Consider the following 13717-nt stretch of genomic DNA (forward strand, 5'->3'; position numbering starts at 1 on the left):
CATCCAGGGGTCACCCGTTTCTACCATTTTATTAAGACCCGCAACCTGCCCTACTCCGTCGAGGAAGTCAGGACCGTCACCAGGGACTGCCACGTCTGCGCCGAGTGCAAACCGCACTTCTACTGCCCCGAACGAGCGCATCTGATCAAGGCATCCCGCCCCTTTGAACGTCTCAGTATAGACTTCAAGGGCCCCCTCCCCTCCAACAACTGTAACACTTATTTCTTGAGTGTTATCGACGAGTACTCTCGCTTCCCTTTCGCCATTCCCTGTCCCGACATGACCACAACAACCGTCATAAAGGCCCTCCTATCCATCTTCTCCCTGTTCGGTTACCCCGCGTACATCCATAGCGACCGCGGGTCCTCTTTTATGAGTGATAAACTGCGTCAGTTCCTGCTCAGCAGGGGCATAGCCTCTAGCAGGACGACCAGTTATAACCCCCGGGGTAACGGTCAGGTCAAGCGGGAGAATGGCACCATTTGGAAGACCATCCTGCTGGCCCTACGGTCCAGAGATCTCCCTATTCCCCGTTGGCAAGAAGTCATCCCCGATGCCCTGCATTCAATCCGGTCTCTCCTCTGTACTATCAATAATCAAACACCTCATGAACGTCTTCTTGTTTTCCCCAGGAAGTCGTCCTCAGGATCCCCTCTCCCGACCTGGCTGGCCATCCCCGGGCCCATCTTGCTCCGGAAGCATGTGCGGGTGCACAAGTCCGACCCATTGGTTGAGCGAGTCCAGTTACTCCACGCCAACCCGCAGTATGCGGACGTGGAGTATCCCGACGGTCGGCAGGATACGGTCTTGCTTCGGGACCTGGCACCCGCCGGCTGTGCGGCCTTCTCCCCCAACATCAACACCCCCCCCCCCAACCCCAATTCCCCCCCAGCACCCCCCGCGCCGCCACGACCCAGCGCATATGCCCCCTCTCCCCCGATTACAGCGTCTCCACCACCGGCCCGGGGTACGGAGACACATCTACGACCAACGCTCCCGGAGGTAAGGACGACCATTGGCCTGACGTCACCGGCTCCACTGCGACAGTCCTCGAGAACACCACGGGCACCCGACAGGCTGATCGTCTCCATCTGATGCGGCCATGGAACTTTTGTTTGGACATTTTTGTGTATTCTGTTGTTATTAGTAGTAGTATTGTTTTGCCACGAGCCAGTGGGCAGCCCACCCTTATCGATTTTCGCTGCTCATACCACCAGTCTTCGGATTCCCCCCTCTCTCTCCCACTTACACCCCCCACCCCCCCGCCTTCTTTCTCCACAAGGGGTGAATGTGGTGGTATGGATATGAGCACTGCCATTGGTGCAGAGCACTGGATTCCCATTGGCTCTGGCTGGTCATGTGCCTCTCGGCCGATTGGTTGGGACTAGTCATGTGACTGCTCTCCAATTGGTCGAGAGGCAAGTAGGCCCCGCCGCCTCAGAGTTCCCGGCGGTTGGCCATTCTCTCGTGTCAACCACCGGGCTAACAACTAGCTGATTAAAGCCGCAGTTTGGATCCTAATTGTGTCTTGAGTCGAATTGATGGTACATCACCCCCTCCCTCCAGACCCCTCCCACTTCCCCTCCCTCTAAACCCCCTCCCTCTAAACCCCTGTCTCCCTCCCTTTAAACCCCTCCCCTCCCTCTAAACCCCTCCCCATCCCTCTAAACCCCTCCCCCTCCCTCTATACCCCTCACCCTCCCTCTAAACCCCTGTCCCCTCCCTTTAAACCCCTCCCCTCCCACTAAACCTCTGCCCTCCCTCTAAATCCCTGTCCCACTCCCTCTAAACCCCTACCCCTCACACTAAACCCCTCCCCTCCCTCTAAACCCCTCCCCCTTACTCTAAACCCCTCCCCTCCCTCTAAACCACTGTCCCCCTCCCTCTAAACCCCCTCCCTCAAAACCCCTCCCTCAAAACCCCTGTCCCCTCCCTCTAAACCCCCTCCCTCTAAGCCCCTGTCGCCTCCCTCTAAACCCCCTCCCTCTAAACCCCTCTGCCCCTCCCTCTAATCCCCTGTCCACTCCCTCTAATCCCCTCTCCCCCTCCCTCTAAGCGGCGAGATGAAAGGGGTCTACCTGAGGTGACACTTTCTAATCGGGGTCACTGAGGGAAAGGGGAAAAAGGCTCTTTTTGCCTCTCTGATGGTCCCTTTGCTACAATACAATAGACAGCTGGCTGCCGGGGAGTCCGGGGAGGTACCGAGCCTCCCTCTGCTTCTGTTGGTGGGTGTAGTTTGGAGCCTTTATGTCTCTGGCCAGCCAGCTCCCCAGGAGCTGTGTGCACGATCAGATGTGAGAGTGTCAGTCAGCTCACACACCCACCTGAAGGGTTATCCAGTGTGGGACGGTGCGGCACCTCTGGTTATAGATTCTCCTGTTTGCCGCCCGGGTTTGGTGAATAAGTTGGGGGGAGGGTCAGCCAACCCATTGCCGGCAGATTCCCACATTCCTCTCACTGGGAATGAAGCAACATTTGCGCCTGGCTGGACTGAGCGGTACAAACTTTGAGGTCTGGATGGTTACTCTCCAATCGAGCGAAGAATTTCCAGATATAACAGCAACACCAGACATGGAGTTTAATAGCTGGAGGTCAGATGAATAATGATTCAATATCGAACTCCAATTCCCCATTCCATGTGCGAAAGTGGCAATTATCCAAATCTGGATGAATGTTTCCGACCCCCCTGATATTTACAAAATAAAACGGACATTGCATATTCCAAACAGCGGCAACTTTCCCCATTGGAACAGCGTTCTCTGGACTCCAATCATTTCATTCACCGATTCACACACACAGGCTCTTGATTCACACACACAGGTTCTGATTCTCACACACAGGCTCCTGATTCACTCACACACAGGTCCCTAATTCACACACACAGGCTCCAGATTCACACACATAGGCTCCAGATTCACACACACAGGCTCCTGATTCACACACACAGGTCCTGATTCACACACACAGGCCCCCGATTCACACACACAGGCTCCTGATTCACACACACAGGCCCCCGATTCACACACACAGGCTCCTGATTCACACACACAGGCTCCAGATTCACACACACACACAGGTCCTGATTCACACACACAGGCCCCCGATTCACACACACAGGCTCCTGATTCACACACACAGGCCCCCGATTCACACACACAGGCTCCTGATTCACACACACAGGCTCCAGATTCACACACACACAGGCTCCTGATTCACACACACAGGTCCTGATTCACACACACAGGCCCCCGATTCACACACACAGGCTCCTGATTCACACACACAGGCTCCAGATTCACACACACACAGGCTCCAGATTCACACACACAGGCTCCCGATTCACGCACACAGGCTCCAGATTCACACACACAGGTCCTGATTCACACACACAGGCTCCAGATTCACACACACAGGCCCCCGATTCACACACACAGGCTCCAGATTCACACACACAGGCTCCTGATTCACTCACACACAGGTCCCTGATTCACACACACAGGCTCCAGATTCACATACACAGGCTCCTGATTCACACACACAGGCTCCTGATTCACACACACAGGTCCTGATTCACACACACAGGTCCTGATTCACACACACAGGTCCCTGATTTACACACACACAGGCTCCAGATTCACACACACAGGCTCCTGATCCACACACACAGGTCCTGATTCACACACACAAGCTCCAGATTCACACACACAGGCTCCAGATTCACACACACAGGATCCAGATTCACACACACAGGTCCTGATTCACACATACAGCCTCCAGATTCACACACACAGCCTCCAGATTCACACACACAGGCTCCCGATTCACACACACAGGTCCCCGATTCACACACAGGCTCCAGATTCACTCACACAGGCTCCAGATTCACACACACAGGTCCTGATTCACACACACAGGTCCTGATTCACACACACACAGGCTCCGGATTCACACACACACAGGCTCCTGATTCACACACACAGGTCCTGATTCACACACACAGGCTCCATATTCGGGGCCTCACGGTAGCATGGTGGTTAGCATCTGCTTTACAGCTCCAGGGTCCCAGGTTCCATTCCCGGCTGGGTCACTCTGTGTGGAGTCTGCACGTCCTCCCCGTGTGCGCGTGGGTTTCCTCCGGGTGCTCCGGTTTCCTCCCACAGTCCAAAGATGTGCGGGTTAGGTGGATTGGCCATGATAAATTGCCCGTAGTGGAAGGTTAATGGGGGGAATTGTTGGGTTACGGGTTACGTGGGTTTAAGTGGGGTGATCATTGTTCGGCCCAACATCGAGGGCTGAAGGGCCTGTTCTGTGCTGTATTGTTCTATGTTCTATATTCACACACACAGGCTCCAGATTCACACACACAGGCTCCAGATTCACACACACAGGCTCGTGATTCACACACACAGGTCCCTGATTCACACACACAGGCTCCAGATTCACACACAGACTCCGGATTCATGCACACAGGCTCCAGATTCACACACACAGGTCCTGATTCACACACACAGGCTCCAGATTCACACACACAGGCCCCCGATTCACACACACAGGCTCCAGATTCACACACACACACAGGCTCCTGATTCACACACACAGGCTGCAGATTCACACACACAGGCTCCTGATTCACACAAACAGGCTCCTGATTCACACACACAGGCTCCAGATTCACTCACACAGGCTCCAGATTCACACACACAGGTCCTGATTCACACACACACAGGCTCCAGATTCACACACACACACAGGCTCCAGATTCACACACACACAAAGGCTCCTGATTCACACACACAGGTCCTGATTCACACACACAGGCTCCATATTTACACACACAGGCTCCAGATTCACACACACAGGCTTCAGATTCACACACACAGGCTCGTGATTCACACACACAGGTCCCTGATTCACACACACAGGCTCCAGATTCACACACAGACTCCGGATTCATGCACACAGGCTCCAGATTCACACACACAGGTCCTGATTCACACACACAGGCTCCAGATTCACACACACAGGCTCCAGATTCACACACACACAGGCTCCTGATTCACACACACAGGCTGCAGATTCACACACACAGGCTCCTGATTCACACAAACAGGCTCCTGATTCACAGACACACAGGCTCCTGATTCACACACACAGGCTGCAGATTCACACACACAGGCTCCTGATTCACACAAACAGGCTCCTGATTCACACACACAGGCTCCAGATTCAGACACACAGGCTCCCGATTCACACACACAGGTCCCCGATTCACACACACAGGCTCCAGATTCACTCACACAGGCTCCAGATTCACACACACAGGTCCTGATTCACACACACAGGCTCCAGATTCACACACACACACAGGCTCCAGATTCACACACACACACAGGCTCCTGATTCACACACACAGGTCCTGATTCACACACACAGGCTCCATATTCACACACACAGGCTCCTGATTCACACAAACAGGCTCCTGATTCACACACACACAGGCTCCTGATTCACACACACAGGCTGCAGATTCACACACACAGGCTCCTGATTCACACAAACAGGCTCCTGATTCACACACACAGGCTCCAGATTCACTCACACAGGCTCCAGATTCACAAACACAGGTCCTGATTCACACACACAGGTCCTGATTCACACACACAGAGGCTCCAGATTCACACACACAGGCTCCAGATTCACACACACACACAGGCTCCTGATTCACACACACAGGTCCTGATTCACACACACAGGCTCCATATTCACACACACAGGCTCCAGATTCACACACACAGGCTCCAGATTCACACACACAGGCTCGTGATTCACACACACAGGTCCCTGATTCACACACACAGGCTCCAGATTCACACACAGACTCCTGATTCATGCACACAGGCTCCAGATTCACACACACAGGTCCTGATTCACACACACAGGCTCCAGATTCACACACACAGGCCCCCGATTCACACACACAGGCTCCAGATTCACACACACACAGGCTCCTGATTCACACACACAGGCTGCAGATTCACACACACAGGCTCCTGATTCACACAAACAGGCTCCTGATTCACACACACAGGCTCCAGATTCACACACACAGGCTCCCGATTCACACACACAGGTCCCCGATTCACACACACAGGCTCCAGATTCACTCACACAGGCTCCAGATTCACACACACAGGCTCGTAATTCACACACACAGGCCCCTGATTCACATACACAAATCTCCGATTTACACACACAGGTCCTTGATTCACACACAGGCCCCTGATTCACATACACAAATCCCCGATTCATACACACAGGTCCTTGATTCACACACATAGGCCCCTGATTCATACACACAGGCCCCTGATTCATACACACAGGCCTAGAACTCGACCCGCAGGATGCAGAGGCTAAGGAAATTTTTTCCCACTGGCTGAGTTGTTTTAAGGCCTACCTGGCAGAAGCCAGCACCGCCGGAACAACGGAGGAACAAAAACTCAGCCTACTGCACGCGAGGGTAAGCCACAGAATCTCCACACAGCTAAATCCGGCCGGTTCTTACACCGCAGCACTGGCGATATTGGACAAAATGTACGTTAGGTCCATTAACGAGGTTTATGCACGCCACGTGTTTACGACTCACCGTCAGCGGCCTACAGAAACGCTTGCCGAGTTTGTACGAGAACTGAACAATCTTTCCAATGACTGTAATTATCAAGCCATTACCACGGCTGAACATAGGGAGCTTGCTGTGCGGGACGTTTTCGTAGCGGGCCTTAGATCTAACTATGTGCGCCAAAGACTGCTAGAAAAGGGGGCCCAGGACTTAGATACTACTGTGGAGGCTGCTACCACTATGGAAGTCTCCTTCCGCAGCCTCACGTCGTTTCCCGCAGACCCCGCGACCTCATCGTGGACCTCCGACCAACAATTCCCCCAGCCTGTGCCGCACGGCCCCCCAGCTACCGCGCTGCCAAAGCCAGTTACTCTGCTGCCCCAGCCAGTCACTCTGCTGCCCCAGCCAGCTACTCAGCTGCCCCAGCCTGCCATTTCTGTGGCCAAAGCCAGCACTCGTGGCAGCACTGCCCAGCCCGATCCGCGACCTGCAGCAGCTGCGGGAAGAAAGGCCACTATGCCAGAGTGTGCCTCGCGAAAAGGGCCCCAGTTTTTAACTCCCCAGTAGAGAGAACAAATCGCTCCCAACACCAGCGGGCTTGCGGGGCCCGAAACGCTGCGGCCTACGCCCCGACTCCGCCCCCTCCCGCCACGTGCGATCCATGGGGGCCGCCATCTTGGCAAACCCCCACCATGCGGCCAGCCACGTGCGACTCATGGGGGCCGCCATCTTCCTCGGCGCTCACCACGTGCGATCCACGGGCCCCATCTGCATCTCCATGCTCAGAAAGCTCATCTGAAGACTACGACTTCCCCAGGCACTCATCACGCGGCCCGCAACTCAGTGCAGCGATCCTGCATCAAGCTCTCCAGAAGGTACCGGCATCTACTCGACCGGACGCCCACTCAGAAGACTACGACCTTCCCGGGTACTCATCACGCAGCCCGCAACTCAACGCGGTCACCCTAGATCAATCCCGCCCCAAGCACCTACGAAGTTCGATGGCGGAGGTCCAGATCAACGGGTACAGCACGCCATGCCTCCTTGACTCCGGGAGCACCGAGAGCTTCATACACCCAGAGCTGGTAAGACGCTGTTCGTTTCCTATTTTTCCTGTGAGCCAAACTATCGCCCTCGCTTTGGGCTCCCACTCAGTCCAAATCCAAGGACGCACCGTTGCTACGCTCACAATTTGAGGCGCTAGTTATTCAAAATTTTAACTTTATGTCCTGCCTGACCTCTGCGTGCCACTCTTATTAGGCCTGGATTTCCAGTGCAACCTCAAGAGCCTCACCCTCAGCTTCGGCGGGCCCCTGCCCCCACTCACTATCTGCAGCCTAGCCACGCTGCGCATTGCCCCCCCTCCTCTCTTCGCCAATCTCACTCCAGATCGCAAACCAGTAGCTACTCGCAGCAGGCGATACAGCCTACAGGATAGGGTCTTTATCCGATCGGAGGTCCGAAGGCTGCTCAGTGAGGGGATCATAGTGGCCAGTAATAGTCCCTGGAGAGCTCAGGTGGTGGTCGTCAAGACCGGGGAAAAACTTTGCATGGTCGTCGATGATAGCCAGACCATAAATCGCTTTATGCTCCTAGATGCATATCCCTCCCCAGAATTGCAGACATGGTTAACCAGATCGCCCAATATCGGCTATTTTCCACGGTGGATCTGAAGTCTGCGTACCACCAGCTCCCAATCCGCCCGGAGGACCGCCGCTACACGGCGTTCGAGGCCGATGGCCGCCTCTTCCATTTCCTCCGGGTTCCCTTCGGTGTCACTAACGGGGTTTCGGTGTTCCAACGAGCAATGGACCGAATGGTAGACCAGTACGGGCTGCAGGCCACGTTTCCGTACTTGGACAATGTTACCATCTGCGGCTATGACCAGCAGGACCACGACGCCAACCTCCACCGTTTTCTCCAGACGGCACAGAAACTGAATCACACGTACAACAAGGAGAAATGCGTTTTCCGCACAAACAGACTGGCCATCCTCGGCTACGTCGTGGAGAACGGAGTCCTGGGCCCAGACCCGGACCGCATGCGCCCCCTCTTAAAACTCCCCCTCCCTCATTGCCTCAAGGCCCTCAAACGGTGCTTGGCGTTCTTTTCATACTACGCCCAGTGGGTCCCCCAATATGCGGACAAAGCCCGCCAACTCTTTAAGGCCACACAATTTCCCCTGTCTGCTGAGGCGCGCCAGGCCTTCAGCTGCATCAAGGAGGACATCGCCAAAGCAGCCATGCGGGCGGTGGATGAATCCACTCCCTTTCAGGTTGAGAGCGACGCCTCAGAGATAGCTCTAGCAGCCTCTTTAAATCAGGCAGGGAGACCCGTTGCATTTTTCTCCCGTACCCTATTCGCTTCAGAACTCCGACACTCCTCTGTCGAGAAGGAAGGACAAGCCATCATGGAGGCTGTTCGTCACTGGAGGCACTACCTCGCAGGTAGGAGGTTCACCCTCATCACCGACCAATGATCAGTTGCCTTTATGTTTGACAACTCGCAAAGGGGCAAATTAAAAAATGATAAAATCCTTCGGTGGAGGATCGAACTCTCCACTTATAGTTACGATATTAAATAACGACCAGGGAAGCTTGACGAACCCTCGGATGCCCTATCCCGCAGGACATGCGCCAGTGCGCAGATCAGCCGTCTGAAAGCCATCCACGTTGACCTCTGCCATCCAGGGGTCACCCGGCCCGCCCACTACATCAGAGCCCGAAACCTGCCTTTCTCCAACGAGGAGGTAAAAGCGGTCACCAGGGACTGCCCGATCTGTGCAGAGTGCAAACTGCACTTCTATGGACCAGACAGGGCTCACCTGGTCAAGGCTTCTAGGCCCTTTGAATGCCTTGCGATCGATTTCAAAGGGCCACTCCCCTCCACTAACAAGAACATTTATTTCTTCAACATCATCGATGAGTTCTCCCGATTCCCTTTTGCCATTCCGTGCCCCGACATGACCTCCCACACAGTCATTAGGGCCCTGCATAGTGTCTTCACCCTGTTCGGTTTCCCCAGCTACGTGCACAGCGACCAAGGTTCGTCCTTTATGAGCGACGAGCTGCGTCAGTACCTGCTCGACAAGGGCATCGCCTCGAGCAGGACTACCAGCTACAACCCCAGGGGGAACGGGCAGGTGGAGAGGGAGAACGCGACGGTCTGGAAGGCCGTCCTACTGACCCTCCGGTCTAGAAAACCCCAAGTCTCCCAATGGCAAGAAGTCCTCCCAGACGCGCTCCACGCAATTAGATCCCTCCTCTGTACAGCGACAAATCAAACCCCTCACGAGCGGCTCTTTATTTTTTCTAGGGGCACTACCACGGGGGTCTCACTTCCAGCGTGGCTGAGGACACCAGGCCCGGTCCTCCTGAGGAAGCACGTCAGGGGGCACAAAACTGACTCCCTTGTCGAAAAGGTGCGCCTCCTCCATTCCAACCCCAGTACGCATACGTGGAGTTCCCGGACGGTCGCCAGGACACAGTATCCCTTCGGGACCTGCCACAGAAATGGCAGGCTGGGGCAGCTGAGTAGCTGGCTCCAGCCCCCCCTACCCCCACTGAGGAACCCCTTACCCCATTCCCTATGCTGCCGCTCCCTCACGCCCCCGATTCCGCAAGCTCGCCCCACCTGTTCCACGCGTCAGCACCAGCCTGCCCCCAGCGCCCCCAGTCTCCGGTCGAGCCAGAGGTGTATGAAGTTTGGACGAGACCCACCCCGGAGTCTGCCATTGTACCCCAGCTCTCACAACCCACCCAGCCACCGCAAGAGGCTGCAACTCCGGTGCTCCGCAGATCGAAACGAACAATTCATCCACTGGACAGACTAACTCTGTGAGCCACCACCCCCGCCGGACTCGATTTTTTTCACAGGGGGTGAATGTTGTGAATGAGATTCAGACGGCATTATAGTTACCAATGTCACTCTGTTCCAAGTAGATACGTGTATCAATATTGTAAGTGCAGTTGCACTACCTGACCACCAGGGGGCATAGCTCTGGGAGTACTCGAGAGTTGTACTGGGCTCCCCCCTTGGCTCCGCCCAGAACTCCTCCCACTGGAGCTGCTGTATAAAGATCCGTGCCACAGAGTCAGCCAGCCAGTTTACCGAAAGTTCAACGGCTAACAGGCTGGCTCTGTTGTAAGTATATTAAAACCGCTATTCTAATCCTACAAACACGTGTCCGTAGAATTGTTGGTTCCAACACACACAAAGCTCTTGATTCACACACACACAGGCACCTGATTCACACACACAGGCCCCTGATTCACACACAGGTCCCTGCTTCATGCACACAGGTCCTGATTCACACACACAAGCCCCTGAATCACACACACAGGTCCCTGCTTCATACTCACAGATCCCGGTTTCACAAACACAAATCCCTGATTCATACTCAAAGCTACTGATTCACAAACACAGCTCCCGATTCGCACACACAGACCCTGATTCACATACACACGTTCCTGATTCACATGCAGAGGCCCCTGATTCACACACACATGCCCCTGATTCACATACACAGGACCTGATTCACACACACAGGTCCCTGAATCACATACACAGGATCTGATTCACACACACAGGTACCTGAATCACACACGCAGGTCCCTGATTCACACACACAGGCCCCTGCTTCACACACACAAGTCCTGATTTACACACACAGGCCTCTGATTCACACGCACAGACCCCGATTCACACACACAAACTGGCCCCTGCTTCACACACACAGGTTCTGATTCACACACACAGCTCCCTCATTCACACACACAGGTCTCTGATTCACGGACACAGGTCCCAGTTTCACACACACAGATCATGATTCACGTACAAAGGCCCCTAAATCACACACACAGGCCCCTGATTCACACACACAGGCTCCTGATTCACACACACAGGCTCCTGATTCACATACACAGGACCCTGATTCACACACATAGACGCCTGATTTACATGCACAGGACCCTGATTCACACACACACTGGCCCCTGCTTCAAACACACAGGTTCTGACTCACACACACAGCTCCCTCATTCACACACACAGGTCTATGATTCACAGACACAGGTCCCTGATTCACACACACACGCCCCTGGTTCACACACACAGGCCCCTGATTCACACACACAGGTCCTGATTCACACACACAGGTCCCTGATTCACACACTGCCCCATAATTCACACACACACAGTTCCCGATTCACACACACAGGCCCCCGATTCACACACTCAGGTCCTGATTCACACACAAAGGCCCCCGATTCACACACACAGGCCCCCGATTCATACACACAGGCCCCCGATTCATACACACAGGCTCCTAAATCACACACACAGGCTCCTAATTCACACACACAGGCCCCTGATTCACACACACACAGTTCCTGGTTCACACACACAGCTGCCGATTCACGCACACAGGCCACTGATTAACAGACACAGGCCCCTGATTCACAGACACAGGTCCCTGATTCATACACACAGCCCCATGATTCACACACACAGGTCCCGGTTCACAGACATAGGCTCCTGATTCACACACACAGACCCCTGATTTTCACACATTGCTCCTGATTTACACACACAGGCCCCTGATTCACACACACAGGTCCTGATTCACACACACAGGTCCCTGATTCACACACACAGGTCCCTGATTCACACACAGCCACATAACTCACACACGCAGCACCCGATTCATGCACACAGGGCCCTGATTCACACACACGGGCCTCTGATTCATACACACCAGGCCCCTGATTCACACACACAGTCCCATGATTCACTCACACAGCTCCCGACTCTCACACACAGCTCTGGATTCACACACACAGGCCCCTGATTCACACACACAGGTCCTGATTAACACAAACAGGCCCCCGATTCACACACAGCCCCATAATTCACACACACAGATCCCGGTCTCACACACAGGTCTTCATTCACACACACAGGTCTTGATTCACACACACAGGCCCCGATTCACACACACAGGTCCCTGATTCACACACATCCCCATAATTCACACACACACACCTCCCGATCTCACACACACAGCTTCCGATTCACACACACAGGCCCCTGATTCACACACACATGCCACTGATTCACACACTCAGGCCTCTGATTCACACACACAGGTCCTGATTCACACACACAGGCCACTGATTCACACAGCCCCATGATTCACACACTCAGCACCCGATTCGCACACACACAGCTCCTGATTCTCACACAGCTCCCAATTCACACACACACAGGCCCCTGATTCACAGGGCACGATTCTCCGCAACCACAATGGGTGGGAGAATAGCGGGAGGTCCGCTCCCGCACCTCCCCCTATTCTCCCACACCCCCCCCCCCAAAATGGCGTGTCTGGTTTTGCAACACGCTGCTCGGAGAAACGCCGCCCGGATGGGGCGAGCGGCCTGCGGGGCCTGTAGGGGGCGGATCGGGAATCGAGCACCACGACCATGCTCGGGAGGGGACGGGCCCGCAATCGGTGCCCACCGATCGTTGGGCCGGCGTCTCAAGGGGACGCACTCTTTCCCCTCCGTGGCCCCGCAAGATCAAGCCGCCACGTCTCGGGGAAAGACGGCAACCGCGCATGCGCGGGTTTGAGCTGACCAACTCGTGCATGCGCGGCTGAAGTCATTAGGCTCCGCCACGGCGTCATTCTTGGCGCGCCGGACCTTGAAGCCAGGGACAAGGCCCGGCTGCCGAGTTTCCCGGTACGGCCCTCCTATCCCCCCGGGGAGGGGAGAATAGGGGGCCGGGAGAGGCTTCCAACGTCGTCGGAACCTTTCCGGGTTTCACGACGGCGTCGGGCCTTGCGGATAATTCCACCCACACATGAAGGCCCCTGATTCACACACACAGCTCCTGATTCACACACACAGGTGCCAGATTCACACACACAGGTCCCTGATTCACACACACAGGCTCCCGATTCACACACACAAGCCCCTGATTCACACACACAGGCCCCTGATTCACACACACAGGCCACTGATTTCCACACATAGCTCCCGATTCACACACACAGGCCCCTGATTCACACAGCCCCATAATTCAGACACACAGCTCCCGATTCAC

The sequence above is a fragment of the Scyliorhinus canicula genome, chromosome 2 (genome assembly GCF_902713615.1).
Source record: "Scyliorhinus canicula chromosome 2, sScyCan1.1, whole genome shotgun sequence".
Lineage (NCBI taxonomy): Eukaryota > Metazoa > Chordata > Chondrichthyes > Carcharhiniformes > Scyliorhinidae > Scyliorhinus > Scyliorhinus canicula.